The sequence below is a fragment of the Cebus imitator genome, unplaced genomic scaffold, assembly GCF_001604975.1.
Source record: "Cebus imitator isolate Cc_AM_T3 unplaced genomic scaffold, Cebus_imitator-1.0 Scaffold62, whole genome shotgun sequence".
Taxonomy (NCBI): domain Eukaryota; kingdom Metazoa; phylum Chordata; class Mammalia; order Primates; family Cebidae; genus Cebus; species Cebus imitator.
This window is the reverse complement of record NW_016107377.1, coordinates 5356832-5376130: the sequence shown is the minus strand read 5'-3', so window position 1 is coordinate 5376130 and position 19299 is coordinate 5356832. Positions and strand designations below refer to the sequence as shown.

Here is a 19299-nt window from a genome sequence, read left to right as displayed (position 1 = left end):
TTTTTTTGGTTCTTTCCTAAAAGCCATGGACTTCATTAGATATTAGCAGGCTCCTCCCTGAGGAAAAGTAATATTGCTTAATAGACATTTCTGTCTATAGATTAGCTATTACCATTATAAAGAGAGCACATTATACAACAATTATCAATATAGAAAATCAGAAAGAAATGAAGAGAAATCACCCTTAGACCTCCAGAAGCCATATTTCCAAATAAGTCTCCTCACGCCCCTGCCTTCAGCATTCTTCTTGATGAAATAAGGAAGTCAACTCAAAAGACCTCAACAATTCTTTAAAATGCTCAAAAAGAAGATACTGGAAGGAAATCCTGGCCACATGTTGACTTGGAAAAGTACGGAACTAGACATCAGTTCTCATTCCTTATCCAGTCCTTTTCCTTTTTCTTGAGGGCTTTCTTCTTTTCCATGTTCTCCTGAACTGTCTCCTCTCTTTTGTTTCCAGCTGTTTCTTTCTTTTTTTTTTTCAATTGAGACAGTCTCATTCTGTCACCCATGCCGGAGTGCAGTGCCGTGATCTCAGCTCACTGCAACCTCCACCTCCTGGGTTCAAGCAATTCTTCTGCCTCAGCTTTCTGTGTAGCTGGGATTACAGGTGTGCATCACCACCCCCAGCTCATTTTTGTATTTTTAGTAGAAACGGGGTTTCATCATGTTGGCCAGGCTCGTCTTGAACTCCTGACCTCAAGTGATGTGCGCATCTCAGCCTCCCAAAAGTGCTGGGGTTACAGGTGTGAGGCACTGCGCCTGGCTTCCAGGTGTTCTGACTCTGAGTGTCTTCTATCTTAAACACATTAGCTTTCAGCACATACTGACACAATGCTTAGGGATTTCCAAATATGTTCACCCAGCACTCCCAGAGCACCAGACTTTATTTCACCGCGTGCTGACCAGGAGTCCAGAGGGCCCTTTGCACAGCACCTGCACATAATAAGGTTTCAGTACATGCTTGCTAAGCGACTGGATAATCAAAAGCAGAGAAAATATGTAGAAGTCAACCAGGTGCAATGGCTCACGCCTGTAATCCCAGCACTTTGGGAGGCCAAGGCAGGTGGAGCACTTGAGGTCAGGAGTTCGAGACCAACTTGGCCAACATGGCGAAACCCTGTCTCTACTAAAAATACATATACATATATATATATTTTTAATTAGCAGGGTGTGGTGGCATGCCTGTAATCCCAGCTACTCAGGAGGCTAAGACAGGAGAATCACTTGAACCCAGGAAGAGGAGGTTACAGTGAGCTGAGATTGTGCCACTGCATTAAGCCTGGGCAACAGTGCAAGACTCTGTCTCTTTCTATATATATCTTCATATGTACGTATATATATTTATACACATAAATAAAATTTATATATATATGTCACTATATAATTCAGCCATCACAACAACTCCAAAAGGGCGGTGCTAAGTACAGTACTGATTTCAGGAATTCTAGTGATAAATATGCTTTTTGTTGTTGTTGTTGGGGACAGAGTTCCACTGTCTCCCAGGCTTTAGTACAGTAACACAATCACAGCTCACTGCAGCCTCGAACTCCTGGGCTCAGTGGGATACTCCTGCCTCAGCCTCCAGAGTAGCTGGGACTATAGGTGTAAGCTACCATGCCCAGCCAAAAATAGACATCTTTTTTCACTAACATCTCAGAATCCTGACGCTTCTTACAATTTTTGGCATTTTACAATTGGCATTGGCCAGGCAGCAGCAGTAAGTGGCTGTTTTTGCCTGTGGGTGCACCAACTTGGTCATTACTGTTAATATTATCATTTCAACTTAGTCATGAGCATTGCTGGGACCACATGTGTTGAGCTTAACTGACATTTAATGTTTTCAAAAAAGACTGCACTGTTATTACTCAGCCTTGTAATGAAAACACAGTGAATGCAGAAAAGCATGCACATAGAGCTGCAGGCCAGGCACAGTGGCTCACACTTATAAGCCCAGTGCTTTGGGAGGCTGAGGTGGGAAGGCCACCTGAGGCCAGGAGTTTGAAACTCACCTGGGCAACATAGTGAAACCTCATTTCTACAAAAATTTGAAAATAAGCGAGGTGTGGTGGCGCACACCTGTAGTTCTAGTTACTCAGGAGGTTGAGGCTGGAAAACCACTTAAGCCCAAAAGATAGAGGCTGCAGTGAACTGTGATGTGCCACTGTGCTACACCCCAGCCTGAGTGACAGAGAGAGACTTTATTGAAAGTAAGAAAACAAAGAGGAGAAGAGAGGAGGGGAGGGGAGGGCAGGGGAGGCGAGGGGAGAAGAGAAGGGGAGGGGAGGAGAGGGAAGGAAGCTGGAAACTTGTTGGAGAAATGACTGCACGTCTACAATTTCTTGTGAAACGATCATCAAGGGCTTTATGTACCCAGAAAATGAAGATTCCTCCCAAAGGTAGATGAAGCTGTGTCACCTTTAGTAACTGACATGTGCACAAAAAAATTGCCCATTGCATACCAAACAACGCAATAGGAGCAAGGAGAAATTGCCAGACCTCTGGTGCCGATGAAAGAAATTTCAAGGCGAGGAGAGGCTGCCGTGGCCAGTTCACACATGATACAGGGTTATTGTTCCAGGCTCGTGCCAAAGTTTCATTAGCAGCACTTGTCTTTCTTAGAAGTGAAGAAATAATGTATGCCTTTAATGAAAGGTATCTTATATTTAATTAAGTATATTCCTTCATTTTGCAGGTTAAAAAATTGAGGATTGAAGAAATTAGTTAATTTGCCCATTTCACAATGCCAGTAAGTTACAGAGCCAGAGTCAAATCCCAGTCAGGCTGATTCTAGATCTCACAGTCATAATCGCAAAATTGCCCCTCACTGCACTTAGCATGGTGCCTGATAAAATACGTATTTGTCAACGCAAACTAAACTGTCTAAAGCAGATGTATTCCTGGTGAGAAATAATCAAATATGTGGAGAATTTTTCTAAGCATGGAAACCCATCATTCTGGTGGGAGGAGAACTCGGCGCGCAGTTGCTTCCAAAGCTCTGAGCCCAAGGAAAACTGGAAAAGCTCAGAGGATTAGAGTTTTCACCTAGAGTCTCTAGTCCAGATCCCTGCAGACACCAGGGATGGGAGTCAAGGGTCACACTCTTGGGCCTCTGGGTTGGAATTTTTTTTTTCTTTTTTTCTGAGACAGAGTCTCACTCTGTCATCCAGGCTGGAGTGCAGTGGCACAATCTCGGCTCACTGCAACCTCTGCCTCCCAGGTTCAAGTGATTCTCCTGTCTCAGCCTCCCGAGTAGTTGGGATTACAGGTGCCCACCACTACGCCTGGTTAATTTTTGGTTTTTATTTTATTTTATTTTTTTTGAGATGGAGTCTTGCTCTGTCACCCAGGCTGGAGAGCAGCGGCACAATCTCTGCTCACTGCAACCTCCGCCTCCTAGGTTCAAGTAATCCTCCTACTTCAGCCTCCTGAGTAGCTGGGACTACAGGCACGTGCCACTCCGCCTGGCTAATTTTTGTATTTTTAGTAGAGATGGGGTTTTGCCATGTTGGCCAGGCTGGTCTCGAACTCCTGACCTCAAGTGATGCACCCACCTGGGCCTCCCAAAGTGCTGGGATTACAGGCATTAGCCACCACGCCCCACCCAACGTGACATTCTTGAGGGCTGCCTTAGGCTTCTCTTTCTGCTTTCCCAGGCACTGCCAGGCCCACATGCCTGCTGTTTGTAGGTAGATGTCTCTCGCTGACCTCTTTGTGAGTCCAGACACCAACATCCCATGACCCACTTTCCCTCGAGTCCCACAGGCACTCAGACGCTCTGTGGCCATGGCTGAACTCATCATCTTTCCCACAATCATGGCTTCTTGCTGTTTTTTTGTCTCAGTGAATGATGTTCATGACACCTACGGGGCTGCTCCACCTGAAATCTGGGAGTCGTCCTTGCCTCTTCTTTCCCCCGTGCCTTGGTGTTCTATCAGACACTCCCCAAGCCCTCAGAGGCCCCTGCCAGTCTCTCCTCCATCCCTTCCCCTGAGTTAGGGCCACCTCTGACTCCCGGCTGGATTCCTGCACGCTTCCTAATGAGGTCCTCATCCCCATCCTGTCTTCCTCCAACCCACTTTCTACACAGTGTTCACGGTGATCTTCCCAGGAAGCAAATTCGACCAGCATCCCACCCCTACCTCCACTCAAAACCCTCAAAACTTGCCCTCAGAATGTTCAAACTTCCTAAAATGCCCCACGGTAGGGTGGCCTGTTCATGACCAAATTAGCAAACTGGAGTTTGTCAGGAAGAGAATCCTTTAAAACTGGGTTTCCAGTCCTCCTTCTCCTGCGTGCCGGGCAGATTCTGCCTTTGTCTCTTGGTAGCTTCCTGTCTCTCCATCCTCCTGGGCAAGTCCAAACTTTGGGGCTGAGTGGTGCTGAAGCCCAGGAGGAAAGAAGGCAGCAGGAAGCGCTGAGAGGCTTTGCTTTTTCATTTGTCTATTTCTTCTTTTTCAATTACTTTTTTAAAACTTAGAGACAATGTCTCATTTTGTCACCCAGGCTGGAGTGCTATGGTGTGATCACAGCTCACTGCAGCCTCGATCCTCCTGCCTCGGCGTTCCAAGTAGCTAAGACTACAGGCATGTTCCACCTCACCTGGCTAATTTTTAAAAAATGTTTTGTAGAGACCAGGTTTTGCTATGTTGCCCAGGCTGGTCTTGGACTCCTGGCCTCAAGTGATGCTCCTGCCTTGGCTTCCCAAAGTGCTGGGATTATAGGCATGAGCCACCACTTTCAGCCTCCTTTGTCTATTTCTTAATACAACATTGTCAGCACACAGCCCCGCTCTCTGCTGCAAGGCGCTTTCCATTTTTTCTTTTAACACTTGCAATCACCTTGTGACGTAGGTTTTGCTCTTGTTGCCATTTTACAGTTGAGAAAACAAGCTCAGAGAATTTAAGACTTGCCCAGGCTGGGTGCGGTGGCTCATACCTGTAATCCCAGCACTTTGGGAGGCCGAGGCAGATGGATCACCTGAGGTCAGGAGTTTGAGACCAGCCTGACCAACATGGGGAAACCCGGTATCTACTAAAAATACAAAAAAATTAGCTGGGCATGGTGGGGGACACCAATAATTCCAGCTACTCGGGAGGCTGGGTCAGGAGAATCGCTTGGAACTGGGAGGCAGAGGTTGGAGTGGGCCGAGATCATGCCATTGCACTCCAGCCTGGTAAACAAGAGTGAGACTCCGTCTTAAAAAACAAACAAACAACAAAAAAAAAAACTTGCCCAAATTCCATAGTCAGCAGGAAGTGGACATAAATTCAAGTCCACATCCAAAACAACAGATTTCTTCCGCCGTCTCAGGCTGTTTCTCATACCCTTTCTGCTCCTTTTGCATTAGATTTCGCCAATGCTACTTCCTTCTGCATTTTCACTTCTTTTGTGCAAGGAAAGTGTTTCTTCCGGCTTCCTGTCTCAGCTCTCCCACGGAGCCCTTCTATTGCATTCCACAGAGCTGGTGAATGAGATATCACTGAAAATGGATCTTCTTATTTGAAAATATAATTGTTAATTTAATTTTTTGAACAAGTAATTTATAATAATGGCTCAAAAATTAAACACACAGAAAGACACAGAGGGAAAATATTTCTGCTATTCTCTCCCACCTTTTTGTTTCCATTATTTCCCCATCAATCATCACTTCCATTATTTTCTTATTTGTTCAGAGCTTCTCCATGTGGTAGATGTACCAATATCTATTCTGATACCCCTTACCCTTTTAATTTTATTTTTGGAGATGGAGTCTTGCTCTGTTCCCCAGGCTGGAGTGCAGTGGCGCCATCTCAGCTCATTGTAACCTCCACCTCCCGGGTTCAGGCCATTCTCCTGCCTCAGCCTTCCAAGTAGCTGGGATTACAGGTGCATGCCACCACACCTGGCTAATTTTATGTTTTAGTAGAAATGGAGTTTCACCATGTTGGCCAAGCTGGTCTCAAATTCCTGATCTCAGGTGAACCACCTGCCCACCTCGGCCTCCCAAAGTGCTGGGATTACAGGTGTGAGCTACCACACCTGGCCACCCCTTACCTTTTTTTTTTTTTTTCTTTTTTTTGAGATTGAGTCTTGCTCTGTTGCCAGGCTGGAGTGCAGTAGTGTGATCTCGGCTCACTGCAACCTCTGCCTCCCGGATTCAAGGATTCCCCTGCCTCACCCTCTTGAGGAGCTGGGACTACAGGTGCACGCCACCACGCCCAACTAATTTTTGTATTTTTAGTAGAGATGAGGTTTCACTATGTTGGCCAGGATGGTCTCAATCTCTTGACCTCATGATCTGCCTGCCTCGGCCTCCCACAGTGCTGGGACTACAGGTGTGAGCCACCGCACCTGGCTGACCCCTTAACTTTTATACAGAATTTTGCATACTCTACACTCTTCTGCACTTTGCTTTTTTCACTTAACGATGAAATATATTAGAATTCATCAATCATCAGGGGATAGAAAGTTATCTCCTTCTTTATTATAGCTGCAGAACGGTTCAGTGAGTGGATATATCCAATGATGTATTTAGTTGGCTCCCTAGTGATGGAATCGGGCTAGTTTCCATTCTTCGGCTAGCACAGAAGGTGCTGCAAGGAATAACCTTGAATATACTTCATTTTGCACACATACAATAACTAAGCCTAGTCAAACAGTGCCAAATGTCAGTCATTATTCATCTAAAGCATAGATTGTCTACTACACATTCCCTCCAGCGGTGAATGGGAATGCCTGGCCAACAGTTTGCATTGTCAAACTTGGGAATTTTTACCAATCTTATAGCTAACATTGGTATGTTACTGTAGTTTTAATATGCATTTTGTTTATGTGTAATGGGAGCCATCTCTTCATCTTTTAAAGCCATTTGTATTTTATTTAATGTCAGCTGTTCATGCTCTGCTCTTTCAGGGGTGGTGTTCTTGTTCTTGAGACTTAGAGCTTTTTGTTTGTTAGGGAGAGCAGTATTTTGCTTGCGATATAAATCGCATAAATACTTTTTCAAACTTTGTCATTTGTTTTCTGACTTTGCTTGTAATGCTTTGTGCTACGCAAAAAAGTGACTTTGTTTTTTTTTTTTTTAAATAACATGCAATAAAATTGAATTTTTTGGTGTGAAGTTCTAGGAATTTTAATACATGTATAGGCTGTGTCAACACCACTGCAATCAGTAGACAGAACTATTCCGTCACCCCAAACAGTTTCTCACCACCCTTTCCCTCCACCCTTCCCTAGACTACTGATATCTTCTCATTCACTCTAGTTTTTTCTTCTCAAGAGTATCTTATAAGTGGAATGATAGATATGGAGACTATGAGATTGGTTTGTCCCCCTTAGCAAGCACAATGTCTTGAGATTCACCTGGCGTGTTGCTGCATTGACTGTGTGCTCCTTTTGATTACTGAGTAGTACACCATTATATGGATGTACCACAGCTGTTTGTCCATTCACCCGCTGAAGGACAGTTTGATAGTTTCCAGTTCTTGGTCATTATGACTAGAGATATATAAGCATCTGTGTTGGCCAGGCCAGTGGCTCATGCCTGTAATCCCAGCACTTTGGGAGGCTGAGGTGGGTGGATCACTTGAAGTCAGGAGTTCAAGACCATCCTGGCTAACATAGTGAAACCCTGTCTCTACTAAAACCACAAAAAATTAGGCCGGGGCCAGTGGCTCATGCCTGTAATCCCAGCACTTTGGGAGGCTGAGGTGGGTGGATCACTTGAAGTCAGGAGTTCAAGACCATCCTGGCTAACATAGTGAAACCCTGTCTCTACTAAAACCACAAAAAAAAAAAAAAATAGCTGGGCATGGTGCGCACCTATTACTTGGAGACTGAGGAAGGAGAATCATTTGGACCCAGGAGGTGAAGGTTGCAATGAGCTGAGATCGCTCCATTGCACTCTAGCCTGGACAACAGAACAAGACTCTGTCTCAAAAACAAAAAAAGCATCTGTGTACAGGTTTTTGAATAAACATATGGTGAATACCCAGGAACAGAATTTCTGGGCTCTATGTCTGACTTTATCAGAAGTGGCAAGGTGTGCTCTAGAGTGGCTGCATCGTTTTGCATTTCCACCATGAAAGTATGAGCATTCCAGTCGCTTCTCATCTTCACCAGCAATTGGTGACACTACTTTTTATTTCAGCCATTTTAAAAGATGTGTAATGGTGTTTCGTTGTGGCTTCAATTTGCATTTCCCTAAAAATCGTTGTGATATTAAACATATTTTCATGTGATTATTTCCTTATGTCCTCTTTGGTGAAGTATCTGCTGAAGTCTTGCCCATTTTTAAATTGGGCTATTTGTGTTCTTTTGCTATTTAGTTGAGAGTTCTTCATATATTCTAAACACAAATCCTCTGTAGGATATATGACTTGAAAACATTTTTCCTAGTGTGTAGTTTAGCTTTTCATTCTCTTGACAGAGTCTTTGCAGATAAAATTTTTATCTGCATTATACAAAATCATGTGATTTTGATGATGGCTAATCATTTTTTTCATTTATTGATTATGCCTTTGGCATTCTGCCTGAGAACTCTTTGCTTAACTCAAGTTCATGAATACTTTCTTCTATGATCTCATCTGAAAGGCAGTCTTTCATTTGACATTGAGATCTATTTTGAGTTAATTTTTGCATAAGCTGTGTGATTTAGGGCTCATTTTGTGTGTGTGCATATGTTCAGTTGCTCAAACACCATTTATTAAAAAGACGATGCTTGCTCCACTGAATTGCTTTTGCATTTTACTCAAAACTGGTCATATTTGTTGGCCTGATTTCTGGGCTCTCTGTTCAGTTGCAGTGATCAGTGTGCCTAGCCCTTGCCATACCACACTGTCTTGCTTACTTCAGCTTTATACAAATTTAAAATTTAGCAGCATAATCCCTCTGAATACATTCATTTCTTTAAAAATAGTTTTGACTATTCTAGTTCCTTTGTCTTATCAAATAAACTTTAGAATCAGCTTATCTATATCTACAAAATTCCCTACTGGGATTTTTTTTTTTTTTGATTGCCTTATATCTGTGCATCCATTTTGGAAGAGTTGCCATATTTACTATGTTGAGTTTCCTAATCTGTGAGTGTGCATGTGTGTGTGTATTTGTTTTGAGACGGAGTCTTGCTCTGTCACCAGTCTGGAGTGCAGTGGCTCGATCTTGGCTCACTGCAACCTCTGCCTCCCAGGTTCAAGTGATTCTCCTGCCTCAGCCTCCTGAGTAGCTGGGACTGCAGGTGTGGGCCACCACGCCTAGTTAATTTTTGTATTTTAGTAGAGTCAGGGTTTCACCATGTTGGTCAGGGTGGTCTCGATCTCTTGACCTCATGATCCACTTGCCTCGGCCTCCCAACGTGCTGGGATTATAGGTGTGAGCCACTGCACCTGGCTTCCTAATCTATGTTTTTGAAACAGGCGCTCACTCTGTTGCCCAGGCTGGAATGCAGTGGCACAATCACAGCTCTGCAGCTGCAACCTTCCAGGCTCAGGTGATCCCCCTAAATGGCGGAGTCTCCTATCTATGAACACAGTTCATCTCTCCATTAATTTACATCCCTTTAACTGCTTTCAGTGTCAAAGTTTTGTAGCTTTCAGTATTCAGATCCTATACATGTTTTGTTAGGTTCATACCTAATCATTTCTTTTTGAGTGAGCTATTATAAATAATGTGTGTGTATTTATATTTAAATTATTCAGTACACATTGTACTGCTAGTATATAGAAATACAATTGATTTTCATGTTGACCTTGTATTCCTCAACCTACTAAGCACATTTATCATATCTTGGAGGCTTTTTGTTGATTCCTTGGGATTTTCTATGCAGCCAATCATTTTGTCTGTGCTGGCTCCCTTCCCAATGTGTATGTGCTTATTTCCAGGTCTTGCCTTATTGTATTGGCTGGGACTTTCAGCATGATGTCAAAGAAGATGCCGAAACTTTTGTACTTTTTGTTTTTACTCTGAGATGGAGTCTCACTCTGTCACCCAGGCTGGAATGCTGTGGCGTGATAACTCACTGCAACTTCTGCCTCCTGGGTTCAAGCAATTCTCCTGCCTCAGCCTCCCGGGTAGCCAGGATCACCTGGCTCATTTTTGTATTTTTAGTAGAGATGAGGTTTCACCATATCGTCCAGGCTGGTCTCAAACTCTTGACCTCAAGTGATCCACCCACCTCAGCCTGCCAACGTGCTGGGATTACAGGTGTGAGACACCACACCTGGCCAATCAATCTTTTTTAACTTTTATTTTAGGTTTGGGGGTACATGAGCAGGTTTGTTACCTAGGTAAACTTGTATTATGGGGCTTTGCTACACAGATTGTTTCATCGCCCAGGCACTGAGCTCAGTATCCAAGAGCTATTTTTTCTGATTGTCTCCCTCCTCCACCCTCCACTCTCAAGGAGGACCCAGTGTGTGTTGCTCCCTTCTTTTTGTCTATGTGTCCTCATCATTTAGCTCCCACTTAGAAGTGAGAACATGCAGGATTTGGTTTTCTGTTCCTGCTAAGGATAACGTATCAATCATTCTTAATGAATGATAATGTCTCATTAAGAAATAATGGATACAGGCCAGGCGCAGTGGCTCATGCCTGTAATCCCAGCACTTCGGTAGGCTGAGGCGAGTGGTTCACAAGGTCAAGAGATGAGGACCATCCTGGCCAACATGGTGAAACCCCATCTTTACTAAAAAAATACAAAAATTAGCTGGGCATGGCACTCCAGTAGTCCCAGCTACTCGGGAGGCTGAGACAGGGGAATCACTTGAACCCGGAAGGCAGAGGTTGCAGTGAGCTGAGATCGCATCACTGCACTGCACTCCAGCCTGGCGACAGAGCTAACTAGACTCAGTCTCAAAAAAAAAAAAAAAAAAAAAAAAATACCTGGGCATGGTGGTGTTGGTGTTTGCCTGTAATCTAATTTTGTAATTTCTAATTGTGTATATTTATCCTAGTGTTTTAACTCTTTACATCTTCAAAAGCCAACTTTTAGATTTATTAGTTCTGTTTACTATCCAACTCATTAATTTCTGCTTTCATATTTATTGAGTTTTTTTTTCCTTCTGCTTTCTTTTGGCTATTTTGTTTTTCTTGAGCTTTCTAAAAAGGAGGTTTAATCAATTAATTTCCATATCCCCAGGAACTTCATGGTACTCACAGGTACTTAATGCAATAAATGTTACTCTAATCACTGCTTTAGTAGTATCACACAGATTCTGATACAGCATATTTTCAAGAAGTTTCCTTTTCATTTTGACCTAAGAGTTATTTAATAGCGCATTTTGAAATTTGCAGGTGGGAGAATATTTTGCTTTCATTATTTCTAGTTAATTGCACTGTGGTCGAGAACTGCTGTGCGCTGTATTTCTATTTCTTGACATTTCTTGAAATATTATCTTTGTGACCTAAAATGTAATTATTCATGCTTATGCACTTGAAAAAGTATATTCTCCAATATTAGGATTTGGAGTACGTTCTGTTCAGCCTACCCACTAAATGTGTTTTTAGTTTGTATTCCTCCTTCCTTTTGTCTACTTGATCAGGCTTCTATTGAGAGTGCTCAGGTCCACTCTTAATGGTGTGTTTGTCAGTTTCTCTCACATGTCCTACAAGTTCTGCTTTATGAAAATTTTAACTTTTAAGTTTTTTTAAGTTTAAAAAAATTTTAATTTTTCTGAATCTTTTTTGATATGTGTCTCTTGTATATAGCAGAGTGGTGGAGTTTGCTCTTTTAAGCCAGTTTGAAAATCTATAGTTTCTTGGCAATCAGTGGCAGCCAACAAGTCTAATGACACTACGACACCCTTTTTAAAAAAGCAACTTGATTTTTTTTTTTTTTTTGCTTCGATATCCCCCTTTTTTGGCTGGGTGCAGTGGACCATGCCTGCAATCCCTGCATTTTGGGAGGCTGAGGCGGGGAAATCACCTGAGGTCGAGGGTTCAAGACCAGCCTGGCCAATACGGTGAAACATGGTCTCTACTGAATATACAAAATTATCTGGGCATGGTCGCACACGCCTGTAATCCCAGCTATTTGGGAGGTGGAAACAGGAGACTAGCTTTAACTGGGAGGCAGAGGTCACAGTGAACTGAGATCATGCCACTGCACTCCAACCTAGGGAACAGAGCAAGACTCCATCTCAAAAAAAAAAAAAAAAAAATCCCTTTTTTTCCTCTATTGTCCAATTGTTTTGCTAAAATATGACTTGGTGCTGGCTGTTCTGAGTCACTGTCCCTACATATGACAGGTAACATGCTCTTTAGTAGGACGTTCCGGCTGTCTTTCTTTCAGGAGGTTTTTCTTTCTTAGATCACTCATTGTGTATCGTAGGCTAATTATCTAATCAGAAACAGAGGCCTCCATTTCTCTGTCTGAAAAGGGAATAATGATAGACCCTCTTTCACAAGCATGTTGTGAAAATTAAAAATCATTATATGTGCAAAACCCTTGACTCTGTGTCTTGCAAATAGTAAGTGAATATTAAATATTAGCCAGTATGACAGTGAACTTTTATACCAAAAAAGATTCTCTGAGGACACCATTGATCTGCTTAGAATCAATTACACCTAAATCCACTGCCTTGTAGTAATACCCTTTCCTTGGATAATCACTGGCTTAATCATCCTGAAAATTTAGCCTTTAAAATTTTTCCTTTATAGTTTTCAAGGCATTTCACCTAAATTATATTCATTGATTTTACATAGGAACTGACAAGTAGGCCGTAGTTTTAAGTAAGCATTTAAAATGTCTGAATATAAAATAGATGTTCATTGTAGAAACTTTAGAAATTTTAGAAAATAGTATTTTTAAAGAAAAAACGTGTAATCTTCGTACTCAAAAAACACACTCACAAAATGGTGAGTTTTCTCCCAAATTTTCTTCCTGTGCATTTAAAAATCAAAGTTATGATTCTATTTTACATACAATCTCATGTCCTGGTTCTTAAACATAATATAATGAAAATAGTAACTTGTCATCTTCCGACACCACTCTGAGCACAGTGTCCTAGTACATGTGACCTTAAAAAGCCAGGAGAAATACTGTAAAGCTTTACCCAATCTCTCCTATGGAGGTGCTGATGGGGGATACTGAAGCAGATGTACCAAGGAGAATTCCTAGAAAATTAGAGCAATGGAAAATGGATTTGCAGATGTTTTGCTGTGCTTTCATGGTTAACAGTCCCCAGAGATGGTAACAGGACAATGACTCCTGTTGTTTGCCTTGCCTTAGCCTTCTGTTCTAGTTGTCCCCAACATCCATTCTCCCCTTATTTGCTATAACTGGGATTCTGTGATTGGCATATGGTGGTTCTACTGACTACATTTCCCAGACCCCTTTGCATGAATGCACCATCATTACCACATTCCGGCCAACAGGGTGCCTAGGACTGATGCATGTAACTTCCAGGCTATGCCCTGCAGGGAAGGAGTGTTCCCTTTTCTTCCCTTTCCTCCTCCTTTAGAATGTGGGGGCGGGAGCAGTCATCTTGCACTATGAGTTGGAGGCCATGCTGAGAAAGGTAAGGCCACAGAAGGGAAGGAAACTGGGTCTCTGATGAAGCTGGGATTCCCAGACAACCTGCCTGGCTGTCTCTATAAGAAAATTAAACTTCCATCTTGTTAAATAGAAGTTTCCCTGTTAGAGCAACCAAACCTACATCCTAACTAATACACCTTCATACATGAGTTTACACTCAGTTCTCACTGGCTTTGCCTTTGCTCAGGTCTTTGATCCCCTGGTCTGGTGTCTCTGTGAATGCCTCATCACACAGGTGGCTGACCACTCCCATCACCACCCTTCCCTGGCCAGGCCTGGGCATGGAGACCCTTTCCTTCTTCCTTAGTGCCCCTCTAGCTCAATCAGGCAGAAGAGCCGATGAAGCATCTTATTAAAAGTGATTAAGGCTAGGCACAGTGCTCACGCCTGTAATCCTGGCACTTTAGGAGGCCAGATGGCTTGAGCCCAGGAGTTTGAGATCAGCCTGGACAACATGGTAAAACCCTGTCTCTAAAAAAAATTTAACAATTATCCAGGTGTGGTGGTGCATGCCTATAGTCCCAGCTACTCGGGAGGCTGAGGCAGGAGGGTCACTTGACTTCAGGAGGTGGAGGTTATAGTGAGCCATGACCAAGCCACTGCACTCCAGCTTGGGTGACAGAGTGAAACCCTGTCTCAAAAAAATAAGTAAATAAAAAATAAAAAGTGATTAATAAACCTTAAAGAAACAATGGTTTAATAGCTGAAAAGATTCCATTCTAGAATTTTTTAATCAAACCCTATTATTGGTTATTTAGGTTTGTTTCCAAATATTCACCATTACAAAAAATAACCAGTCATGATGGGAGGAAAATGGGCTGAGAGGCAGATGGGACTGTGACCTCTGCTCCAACCACTCACCATCTGGGTGATTTTGGATAAGGCATTTTTCCTCCCTGGCCTTCCACTTTCTCCTTTGTAAAATAAACACTATAATACCCATCTCTCTGATTTGTTATGGAGATTAGAGACCATTACATAAATCAACTAGCACAGTAGCAATCACACAGCGGGCTCAATACACAGCATTTATCAGCAGAGCAGTGATTATGCCCTTTTGTACATGATACTATTTCTAGGTACCAGATTTTTGAAATGATAAAACTCCTAAGGTAGGAGATTACTGGTTCAAAGGATAGAACTTCTTCAGATTCTTAATGCACACCTGATAGGAATTATTTACATTTTTGCAGATGAAGAAACCAAGGCTCAGAGAAGTTAAGACATTCATTTTGGGTTGCAGGGCTCATTAATAGTAGAGATCAGGTTAAACCCATATTTTCTAACTTTTAATCTTGAGTAATTTCTACTGTAAGTCACAGACCCAGAACCATAATCCTTCCAGTACAGGAAACTGAATTAAAACCCTTCGTGAAAATCAGATGGGTGTGATGGCGCACATCTGGAATCCCAGTATTTTGGGGAGCTGAAATGGAAAGATGGCTGAGGCTAGGAGTTTGAGACCAGCCTGAGCAACATCTTGTCTCTACAAATAATAATTAAAATATGCGCTGGGCGCGGTGGCTCAAGCCTGTAATCCCAGCACTTTGGGAGGCTGAGGCGGGTGGATCATGATGTCAAGAGATCGAGACCAGCCTGGTCAACATGGTGAAACCCTGCCTCTAGTAAAAATACAAAACATTAGCTGGGCATGGTGGCGCGTGCCTGTAATCCCAGCTACTTAGGAGGTTGAGGCAGGAGAATTGCCTGAGCCCAGGAGGCGGAGGTTGCAGTGAGCTGAGATCGTGCCATTGCACTCCGGCCTGGGTAACAAGAGCGAAACTCCATCTCAAAAAAAATAAAAAATAAAAAATAAAACAAAATATGCGTGTGTGTGTGTGTGTGTATTAGCTGGGTGCAATAGCTTACACCTATAGTCCTTGCTACTGAGGCAAGAGGATCACTTGAGGTTGCAGTGAGCTATAATCTGCCCTCCACTTCAGCCTGGGGAAGAAAGTGAGATCTTGTCTCTATAAAACAAACAAACAGGCCGGGCGCAGTGGCTCATGCCTATAATCCCAGCGCTTTGGGAGGCCAAAGTGGGAGGATCACAAGGTCAGGAGTTCAAGACCAGCTTGGCCAACATGGTGAAACCACATCTCTACTAAAAATTCAAAAATTAGCTGCGCTAATTACCTGTAATCCCAGCTACTCAGGAGGCTGAGGCAGGAGAATCACTTGAACTGGGACCTGGGAAGCGGAGGTTGCAGTGAGCTGAGATCATGCCACTGCACTATAAAGCGAGAGATTCTGTCTCAAAAACAAAACAAAACAAAAACAACAAATAATAAGAAACATTTTGTGGAAATCAGCTGTGTTTGTGTCAGCTTCTTTCTAATACTGTTGTTTCATTCTGACCTGTGCTTTCCTCAATGAGCTTTATGGATGTACAATAAGGAAGGGTGTGGAAAGAAGCCACCAGCTTCAGGGAGTCCGGAGGCCTGGGATTGCTTCCCAGCCTTCTTATCTACTCTTCATGTTCTCTTGGCAGAAAAGTCAACTTATCTGGGCCACAGGTAACTTATCTGTAAAGTGAGAACTCTGGGTGATACCAACCTAAGGTCACTTCTTGTTTAAAGTTCCATCACCGAGTAGAGTCAGGTAGACAAATCTGAGGAATCCAGACTGAAACTGACTTCCTGCATGCTCACTACTAAATATTAGGCCACAGCAAGACAAATTGTTGCAAAGATATATACGTACATTTATTCATTGATTTTCTTTCAAAATTTTTATTTTATTTATTTTTGAGACAGGGTCTCACTCTTTTGCCCAGGCTGGAATGCAGTGGCATAATCACAGCTCACTGCGGCCTCAACCTCCTGGGCTCAAGCCATCCTTCCACCTCAGACCCCTGAGTAGCTGGGACTATGGGAGTGCATGACCACAGTTGGTTGATTTTTTCGATGTTTTGTACAGACAAAGTCTCGCTATGTGGCCCAGGCTGGTCTTGAACCCTGGAGCTCAAGTGATCCTCCTGCCTCAGCCTCCCAAAGTGCTGAGATTACAGGTGTGAGAAACCGTCCATGGCTCAAAAGCTCTTTACACATCAGAAGCACTCCTCATGTGTGCAGCATCCCATAAATGTTCAGGAGAAGGTATGTTGAAAAGTGAAGTTGGGTCTACTCAAGAGTTTTGTGTGTTAAGAGAAGCATGTATTTGTATGGCGAAGGGCTGGGGGGAAATGAAGAAAGGAGAATCATTTGATTTGGAGACATGGTATAAAAGCAGAATTTGTCAGGTTTTTGTTAAAGTGATGAGGTCTTGCTCTGTCACCCAGGCTGGAGTGCAGTGGCGCCATCACAGCTCACTGCAGCCTCAAACTCCTGGGCTCAAGGGATCCTCCTGCCTCAGCCTCCTGGGAAGCTGGGAATATAGGAGTTGCACCACCACCCTTGGCTAATTTGTTTTATTTTTTGTAGAGACAGGGTCTTGCTGTATTTCCCAAGCTGGTCCCAAACTCCTGGCTTCAAGCCATCCTTCCATCTCCAACTCCTAAAGTGCTGTGAGTACAGGTGTGAGCCATCATACCCAGCCCAGTTTGTCTTTTAAATTTTCCTGAATCTTGTTTATGCAGTAACAACATCACCATCATCAACAACAACAATCAGACTCCTTAAGATGCTGCTGGTGAATTCTGGCTTTGAGGACTTTAAAAGAGGACAGTCTTATGTTTGACTTGGCATGGGTAACCGTAATAGATGCGGGTAGCCTTGTGGCAGGGCTGGGAGGGGTGTCTCTGAAATTGGCCAGAATCTACAAATGGGCAGATTCCTAAACATAGCATTTTTTTTGGAGACGGAGTTTCGCTCTTGTTGCCCAGGCTGGAGTGCAGTGGTGTGATCTTGGCTTACTGCAACCTTCGCCTCCCAGGTTCAAGCAATTCTCCTGCTTCAGCCTCCCAAGTAGCTGGGATTACAGGCATGCACCACCACACCAAGCTAGTTTTGTATTATTGTTATTATTTTTTAGTAGAGACAGGATTTCACTATGTTGGTCAGGCTGGTCTCGAACTCCCGACCTCAGGGGATCCATCCGCCTCAGCCTCCCAAAGTGCTGGGATGACAGGTGTGAGCCACTGCGCCCAGCTTGCACATAGCATATTTAATAATTTGTTGCACAAACAAGTGTTGGAGAGGTGGCGGCAGGGGACTGCCTGAGCCCTCTGTTTCAGCATATACCTGCTTGCTCCAACGTCTCCTTCACTCTCGTCTTACCCTCTGCACCCACTTGAAAGGAGAGGCCCTGTGTCCTCTTCCTTATTACTCTGAAAGTAGAGGGCAGCTTGGGATCCATAGTTCTCATCCATGGGTGACTCTGCCCTCCAGAAGGGATATTTATCAATGTCTGAAGACAGTTTTCCTTGAAATAAACAAAGCATCTAGTGTCAAGGCCAGGGGTACTACTAAACAGCCTCAGATGCACAGGGTAGCCACCATAGCCAAGAGTCACCCAGCCCCAAGTGTCAATAGTGCCAAGGTCGAGAAACCATACTTTAGAGATAAGAGAAGCAAAGACAGGGTGGAGGCGTCTACCCGGGTCCCCTGTGGCAGGCCGTGGTTTGCAAAGGGCACAGAAAGTGAGCAGGGGTGGGGGCTGGTCCTGAGGCTCTGCCCCAGTGATGTCATTAGTGCCCTTCCTGGAAGAGCTTCACCTGGATGGAGACTGACCTGACAGCAATCGGTTCCACCTGTGGACGCAGGGAGTTGGACTTTGTCCCAAAACTCTGCCTGTGACATGCATTCCTACATTCACAAGCCTTCTTCATGCCAATCGCCCTTTCTATAAAGTCTGTTTCTCGCTGCAGCAAGCTTCCTGCAAAACCAGTTTCTCAAACTTGCCATCACAAGAGGCGTGGTGGCATAGCTCTGAGGCTTCCGGGCCCCCTCTTCCTTGATTACACAAACTCCAAGGCACTCAAGGATGTTCTAGACAAGGAGGCCAAGCACTGGGGAAGGGGAAACTGACAGCAGCAAGGTGTGAGAAGAGAAGCTAACAGAAATGACCATGAAATAGTCAGACTTTTATGAGGAAGTGCAACTAGGATCTGCACGAACTCCACCCAAAGGATGATGATGGCGCAATGTGTTCGTGAGTTGGGTTCTGAGAGTTGGCTTGGAGCACTGAAAAGGGAAAGGTGAAGAAAAAGGAATTGGTCAGAAACATGGAAATCAGAGAGGAAAGGGGTTCACGAGCAAGATGAACAGCATCTGTCTCTCGATAGTGGAGAATGGGAACTTATTAGCTGACCATGCTTGGTAAAAATATTTCTTCCAACAGCTGGCTTCTTTTACTTTAATTTCATATTCACGGTGCAACTCCAATCCGAATGTATTTTTTCAAGGTGACTGACCTGCTAAAATGAAGATTTGGCAGCTTTCATTGTAAGTGGATAAGTGAGCGTGTTGCTTTGTTGAGTCCTGCCCGTGGAAGAGGTCTGAACGGCGGGATCGCTAACACTAAGCATTCTGGAAACTGAGCTGGGAGCTCTTGGCAGCCTCCACAGCAACAAGACGAGGGGCCATGTTGCTTCTGGAAGAGTCTTTCAGAAACCAGGTGTTAAAAATGGTTTTCAGCAGGCATGGGTCTCTCTGTGCACAGACTTGTATATCAGAGTGCTGCTCCCTAAAAACACGGTCCTTGTCCGACACTTCATGGCTGACATTGTTGATGGAGAGAGGACAGAAAGACTCAGAAACACCTGACTGACTGTCTCGCCTTTCCCACAGAAGGATTTTGTCCTCCCATTAGTCCAGCTGGGGACATAATCTTTTTTTTTTTTTTTT

The 19299-nt window shown here is 43.6% G+C and overlaps 1 pseudogene; it reads right to left on the bottom strand.

Moving 5' to 3' along the window:
* LOC108305319 overlaps positions 1–3818 on the bottom strand; it is a 20906-nt pseudogene extending 17088 nt beyond the window's left edge.
* Positions 3819–19299: the final 15481 nt, after the last annotated feature.